This window comes from Mus caroli, unplaced genomic scaffold (genome assembly GCF_978045245.1).
Source record: "Mus caroli unplaced genomic scaffold, Mus_caroli_1 scaffold_18, whole genome shotgun sequence".
In the NCBI taxonomy this organism is placed as follows: Eukaryota; Metazoa; Chordata; class Mammalia; order Rodentia; family Muridae; genus Mus; species Mus caroli.
In genome coordinates this window covers 85,976,275-85,983,903 of record NW_028227273.1, presented here as the reverse complement: position 1 = coordinate 85,983,903, position 7,629 = coordinate 85,976,275, and positions in this window count along the sequence as shown.

Genomic DNA, 7,629 nt, shown 5'->3' with positions numbered 1-7,629 from the left:
CAACACCCCTTCCCATGCCCCCAAATAAACTCTATTTTATACAACACCCTGTTTTATGGCTGGTACCTGGTGGGGGGGGGGGGCATGCCTTAGCATGGGCCTGCTGAGAGACTCCTTCCCACTGCACCATGCCACGCTGTATAAAACATATCCTTGCCAGGCATGGTGGCACACAACTTTAATCCCAGCACTTGGGAGGCAGAGGCAGGCAGATTTCTGAGTTCGAGGCCAGCCTGGTCTACAGAGTGAGTTCCAGGACAGCCAGGGCCATACAGAGAAACCCTGTCTCGAAAAAACAAAACAAAAACAATAACAACAAAAAAACCCATATCCTTGGTCTTACAAAACACATCCCTGAATATCACTGAGAAGGAGAGAGGGTGGAAAAGAAGAGGGAGAGAGGTGCGGAAAGGTTGAATAACAAGAGAAGGAAAAGAATGCAGACAAGAATTTCTCAAGCATTTGGCTCCTTTAATAAAAACACATTAGTCGGGCAGTGGTGGCGCACGCCTTTAATCCCAGCACTTGGGAGGCAGAGGCAGGCAGATTTCTGAGTTCGAGGCCAGCCTGGTCTACAGAGTGAGTTCCAAGACAGCCAGGGCTACACAGAGAAACCCTGTCTCGAAAAACCAAAACCAAAACAAACAACAACAAAACAAACAAACAAACCCACATTAGTTTATGTGATCTTTCTCTTTCTTGATTTGAGGGAGACATCGAAAGAAAGTGTGGAGCTGAAGATTGGCTCTTCCATAGAGTGCTTGCCCAGCATGCACTTGGCTGTGGGTTTGCTCCTCAGTGTGCGGTGGGGGTGGGGAGAGCAGAAGGGAGCAGCTTAGCCATCCTCAAGGGAGATGAAGGAATCGTGGCTGAGGTCGCTTTTACAGGACATTCTGTCACAGCGACAAGAAAGCCGACACAGGGACGCCGTGTGTAAAGGACACAGTAGGCTCACAGTTCAGAGCAAAGGTAAATGGAGGCAACTGGAGGGCAGACGCCAAACCAGTTTCCAGCTACCTGAAACTAGTAGATCTGTGTAAGATTGGGGGGCGGGGAGGGGGCGGGGCAGACAGAAGGCGGCTTTTGGTGGTGTTTACTCTTTGGCTTCCCAGACAAGTGTAAAGTATCAACTTTGTATCCGTTACAAACACAAAAGGGAAAACTGGTGCCAGTCTCCCTATTACCAATACGAAGATTTCCCCCTCCCCCGCCTCCCCCCCAGCAGAAAATCCCTTGCTAACTTCAGCAGCTGAAGGTTTTATGTCAACACTCAAACCCAGAGTGGAAGACACAGGTCGTTAAGCAGAATGGTGACTGCCAGGAAATTGAATGCTGTGGGTGCCTGCCAAGTACGTAAAGTGAGAGGTAGTCCTAAATAATAGAAAAGGCACTTGGCATCCTGTGGTGAAAGGCCTGGGTATGACGCTGGATACCAGGGCCACCAGTTTTTGTTTTTGTTTGGGTGCAGAGAATCATAGTAAGGATTAGAAATGTCTGAGTGTGGTAGGAAATGGACATTTTTGCTGGGGAAAGCAGACCTTCAGCCTTGGTTCTTCAAAGAAACTGCACTTTCACTGGAAGTGAATTTAACCACTTCTAATAATGCAATCCTGGGTCCAGGGCATGTTTAGCCCCCGGTAAAGCGCAGCTTGGGAGGGAGTGGCTTCTCGACTTGTAGGTCTACCTGCTAAAGAGGCAGCTGGCAGGAGCCACCAGAATCACCTGGGGCGTGGTCCGAAGACTGTTATACCCAAGTTCATGATCCACTGAGGCCCCCTTGAACGACCATGCACTGTCCCCAGACTTATGATGAGGAAAGTTCAATAAATGTAATTAAGAGTTTTTAACTTAGTGGGAATGAATACCTATATCCTGGACATTTTATAATTTTTATAATTTTCATAAATTTCAAAACATATTTTCCTGAAAATTTGTTTTTTAGATATATTTATTTTATAAGTATGGGTGTCTTACCTGCCTATGTGACTATGTGCCATATGGAGAGAGAGAGGAGAGAGAGAGAGAGAGAGAGAGAGAGAGAACACAGAAGAAGGTGTCAGATTCCCCAGAGTCACAGGTACTTGTGAGCCACCACATGAGTGCTAGGAATCAAATCTGGGTCCTTTGAAGAGAAGCCAGGGCTCTTAATTGCTGAGCCATCTCTCCAGCCCTAACACATACTTTCTTATCCCTTTTAAATTATTGTCTTAGGGTTTTACCGATGTGAACAGACACCATGACCAAGGCAACTCTTATGAGGTCAACATTTAATTGGAGCTGGCTTATAGGTTCACAGGTTTAGTCCATTATCATCAAGGCGGGAGCATGGCAGCATCCAGGTAGGCATGGTGCAGGAGGAGCTGAGAGTTCTACATTTTCATCTGAAGGCTGCTAGCAGAATACTGGCTTCCAGGCAGCTAGGATGACGATCTTAAAGCCCACACCCACAGTGACACACCCACTCCAACAAAGCCACACCTACTCCAACAGGGCCACACCCTCTAGTAGTGCCACTCCCTGGGCTGAGCTTATACAAACCACTACAATGACATACTATAGACCTAACAACTACCAGAGCACTATTAGTTCCCCAGTTTAGAAACTTCTAGAAGATGCAACACCTGCTCTGTACCTGGCCCTATAGTCAAGTTCCATGTGTGGAAGTCAGGGGCTGGGCACAATTTGTGTCAGCCATTGACTTTAGGGTGCTTACAGTCTAACTAGGGAGACAGAGCACCTTCTTAGGGACAGACTGTGGTATGGGTCAGAGTAGAGTGAGTTGTTCTGGGATCATTCAACAATTAGGGAAGGATATGCTTGGTGATGGAGAACTGCATAGCTGAAGGCTTGTGAATTGGCAAGGATGGGAAAGGCCTCTCTGAGGAGGAGATCTGTCTGCCCACCATGCATTCCCAAAGCCCTATGCAGCTCTGTGGGAGAGCCATCAGCGCTGATTTGTCTGACAACTGGGTGAGTTTGGGGAGACTTCCGGGTGACCCTGAAGGACCCCTGAAGGGAGACCCTCACTCAAGTCTCGGGAATAGCGCACACCCAGCAAGACACTGAGACCGAACTTGCTGTAATCACACGAGGAAGTTTATTAACAGTGAGAAGACGGGACAAGAGCTCAAACCAGCATGCTGGGGCCGAGACTCATACACCAAGCAGGGGTAGAGGAGTTCGACCCCGATCCTATTTTTCAGCAGGCTTAAAAGGCAAAAACCACAAACTAGGGGGAGGATCGGGGAGGAAAATAGAGGAAGTCTAGGGGCGGATATTTGTTTTAAGGCACCTGGGATATTGAAACATCCTGCGGGTCTGCGGTTGTTTTTCTCAAAAGTTCCGGGTAATTAGGCCATCTGGCAGGGGGCCGGGGCCCATGTTCTCAGGGCAGTCAGTATTTTTCCACTCTTCAACCCTGCCTGGGGAAGAAACTGTAGTCAGATCTCATGGAGCCATGATGCACTGTGTTAGAGTTTAATGTGAGGTAAGTAATGGATGAGGCGCTGTCTCTTGCCCTTACCCACATTATTTTTGTCAGGGATGCCTATACTTATAATCCAGATGCTGTCTTTGTCAGCCATATCTCTGGTTACCAAGGTTTGCATTGTTTTCTTCCCATCTCCTAAAGTGTGTTTAGTCAGTACCCAGGAGAGGGGATTAAAGGAGAAACTCAGCTTCAGCGCATGCGTTCAGGAGTTTTAGTCGGATCCACTACTGTCAATCAGTCTGAGGCTGAGTTAGTCAGATCCACTGCTATCAGTCTGAGGCAGTTAGATCCACTGCTATTAGCTAAATCCACTGTATTAGTCTGAGGCTGAATATCTTGATGGGTCGGAAGAAGTTATTTCATAGTGAACGGGGGGGGGGGGAGGGAGAGAGGAAGGGAGGGAGGGAAGGAGGGAGGGAGGGAGGGAAGGAGGGAGGGAGGGAGGGAGGGAGGGAGGGAGGGAGAGAGAGAGAGAGGAGAACTATGAACACAGGCACCCCAGGGTTCTGATTTTTCAAGTGGACCTTGTTTCCTAAAGGTTCCATCATTCCCAAAATAGTGCTGCCATCAGAGACTGAGAGGTCTGCAGGAGCCTGGGGGGCGGGGGGGGGGGGGAGTGGCATAGTTCACATTCACACCCTAACATGTGCTCTTGGAACCAGTGTCACATCTCTGAACCACTTGTCTATACCACAGGAATAACAAGTGATGTTTAGAGTTGCCATAAGCATAAGTGCGAACCCGCACCAGGATGTGGGTAGTGTAGTGTGTCTGTCTGTCCTCTGCTCCATCCTCCCACACAGGCAGCATCAGCACCTGCCTGTCCTGACCCAGTCTTCCGGTCTCCACTCTCCCGCTGCTCTCTGCTGTGACGCTGCTCCTCACAGGGGGCTGAAACAAGCCTTGGACACACAGTATAACTCCTTAAAAGTGATTTTAGGGCTTTATTGTCTAGATGTTGAAATCCTAAATGAAGTTCCTAATGAAATTGGGGAGAGCTTTCTGCCATTCTCTTCGATCAGTTCACTAATTTGTGAAGGTAAGTGCAGCCATGATGGTGTCCAAAGTAAATAATGTCATGTAGGAGGGAGCGCTAGAGTGTTCCAAAGATCCCCAGATCACATCGTTCCTACTCAAACACGGTTAGTGTACGCCAGAGGTATTTACTGAGTGCTCAGTCAGGAAGGTCATGTTCAGACGTAGGCTGAATGAATGTTCCATTCTTCACCTTGAATACCAACTGATTGGAGGAAAGAGAACCAAGATTTTTGTTTGTTTGTTTCTTTTGAATGTATATATTATTAGGATGTGTCATTAGAAAACAATTTTATTTTTTTTTAAACAGGGAATGTTCTTCTTATTTATTTATTTATTATATGTAAGTACACTGTTGCTGTCTTCAGACACTCCAGAAGAGGGAATCAGATTTCATTACGGATGGTTGTGAGCCACCATGTGGTTGCTGGGACTTGAACTCCGGACCTTCGGAAGAGCAGTCGGGTGCTCTTACCCACTGAGCCATCTCCCAGAAAACAATTTTATAAGAAAGTGATTAAATGAAAAAAAAAAAAACAAAAAACAACAAAAAAAACAAGGACGCTTCTATGAATGTAACAGAAACCACCTTATTTCTGTCTGACGAGGACAAAGGGTCCCATTTAGAATGCTACTGTGATGTCAATAAAACACATAGAAATATACACATACTATATAGAGGCTGTACATTTTGACTAGAATTCTCCATCAACTTACCTTGCTCATGGAGCCCCTTACCTGAGCATTGCTTTGGTGTTTACTGTCGATCTCTGCTGTGCTGTCGGCCTGAGGGAAAACCTCTGATTCCCATTCTCAGCTTTCACTTTTCTGTCTCAGATATGGAGGAAGGTGAGAACACACAATCAGGTCTGCCCAGCTGCTCAACCCAGCACGGCCTGCTGTGCATGGCGCCTCTGAGAGGTCAAGGCCTGGTGCTTGTGGCTTAGGTTTTCTCAGAGTCTTTTTAATGGCTTCTGTTCTATTCCAGGATTCACAAAGGCTGTGACTCAAGGTCAAGGCACACATTGTCTCTTACTCCCTAGGTCACTCCCTACCTTTTAGCTCTCTCCCAGAGCTCAAGAGGGAGCTTTTACAATGGCCACCCAACACACACACACACACATTTACAATGGCCACCACAACATACTTAGATCTGTTCTTTACCTGACATGGGTCCCAGTGCTGGCCCCCACCAGCAGCAGGACGTGCTGGCACTCTGCAGTTCAGGGTGTCTCCCCTCATACAGACCCCTTGGCACACTCTTCCTAGTCGTGTTCAACCTTCTCCTGGCACATGTCCCTGGATTCTTCTTCATACTGACTTTGACCCAGCACAACTTCTGCTGGACCATTCACCAACTGTTTTGCATTGATATGTTTGCCCGTCTGCTAGCAGAAGAGACTCCTGAGCAGAGAACCCTGCCTCTGCTCTCACAGATCTACAATGTGCCCTATATGGTGACCAATATTTATTTTCCCTATAGATGGCATAAATTGGAAGGTCTGGAGGTATCTTCTAGGTAGCATTTTCCCTTTGTATGACTTCATATTTGAATTTGTTAAGTTTTGGAGTTACTATCTAATTGTTTTAATTTTCCCTTGGATAGCAGTAAAATTTGGCACCTTGTGCTCTCTAGGTAAAGGCTCCACCACGGAGTTCCATACCCCGCCCATTTCTGGTTGCTGGAATCTGAGCTGCCTGACTTTGGCGACCTTGGCTACCACCTATGCTTGTTAAAACCTTTTCAGTGGAACACAGCCAGGAAGACACACCTTGTGTATCATCTACAGCTGATTTGTTTTGCAAAGCCAGTCCTCAGGGGGCCTGGGGAGATGGCTCAGTCAGTGAAATTTTCATCTCACAAACTTTAGGATCTGAGATCAAGCTGCAGAATACATATATGAAAGTTAGAGCCTCACAGGAAGCTCTTGTTGTCCCAGCACTGGGACAGCAGAGACAGGTGGACTCCTGCAGGTCTACAGCCAGCCAATTTGGTTCTACTTAGGTTGTTTCAGGCAAATGAGAGATCCTTGTCTCAAAGAAGGTAGTCAGTGCCTATATGCATGTGTGTATACCTGTGGTGGGGATAGGTGCATGTGTGCATGTGTTTGCTTATGGAAGTAAGAGGACAACGTCCTTCCTATGCACATTCATATGCACATACACATGCATATCCACATGTGTGCACGTGTGTGCACACACATGCACACATATACACACGTGCATGCACACATGCATACATGTCCACACATACACATGTGAACACACATACATACACATATGCACACACACACTCACACACACTCACAGACACACACACACACAAACTCCCTAGCCAGAGCACAGTAGTTGAATAGAGCTTTATGACTTTACAAAGGCCAAATCGTTTATTTTGTGGTGCTTTACAGAACAATGTGCTGACCTGGCTCCAAGTCTTCATTTTTCGCCAGATCGCCAGGCTTCTTGACTTGTTACTACTCTTTCTGGAGATTCTCCAGGCCAGTATGGTTCCCTGTATGGTCATGGCCAGCTCTGTGAGCATTATTTCCTAAGCAGCCTCCCCCACTGGTGTAAGAGTCAGGGACAGGATGCAATGGGCATAGGCAGGCCATCCACACATGGTGTGCTGACCGAGCCCAGTGAATAGGCAGGGCACTCACTCCTGCCATGGAACCTTCCTGAACCCGAGAACGGTGCCCATGCTTCTGCTGTTGTTAACATTATGCTTGAGCCACATTAGCTAGGAGACTCACGGTGACTGAGGCTGTGTGGGTTGCAGAATGAGGGGAAGGAACAAATGTGTCACCTAGCTGGAGGCTATGGCTTTACTTGCATAGGGGGCAAGGTGTTATGTGACTGTGCACAGTCACAAGGTGGGTAGAATGTGTGTGTGTGTGTGTGTGTGTGTGTGTGTGTGTGTGTGTGTGTGAGAGAGAGAGAGAGAGAGAGAGAGAGAGAGAGAGAGAGAGAAAGAGAAGGCCCTAGCTGTCCTCTAGACACCTATCCAACCCATAAGCACAACAAACCTGTCAGCACTAGAAAAACAGGCCAAGCAAATCAAAGGCAGGGCTTGTTTAGAGATGAAGGGGAGAGGGAGAGAGGTG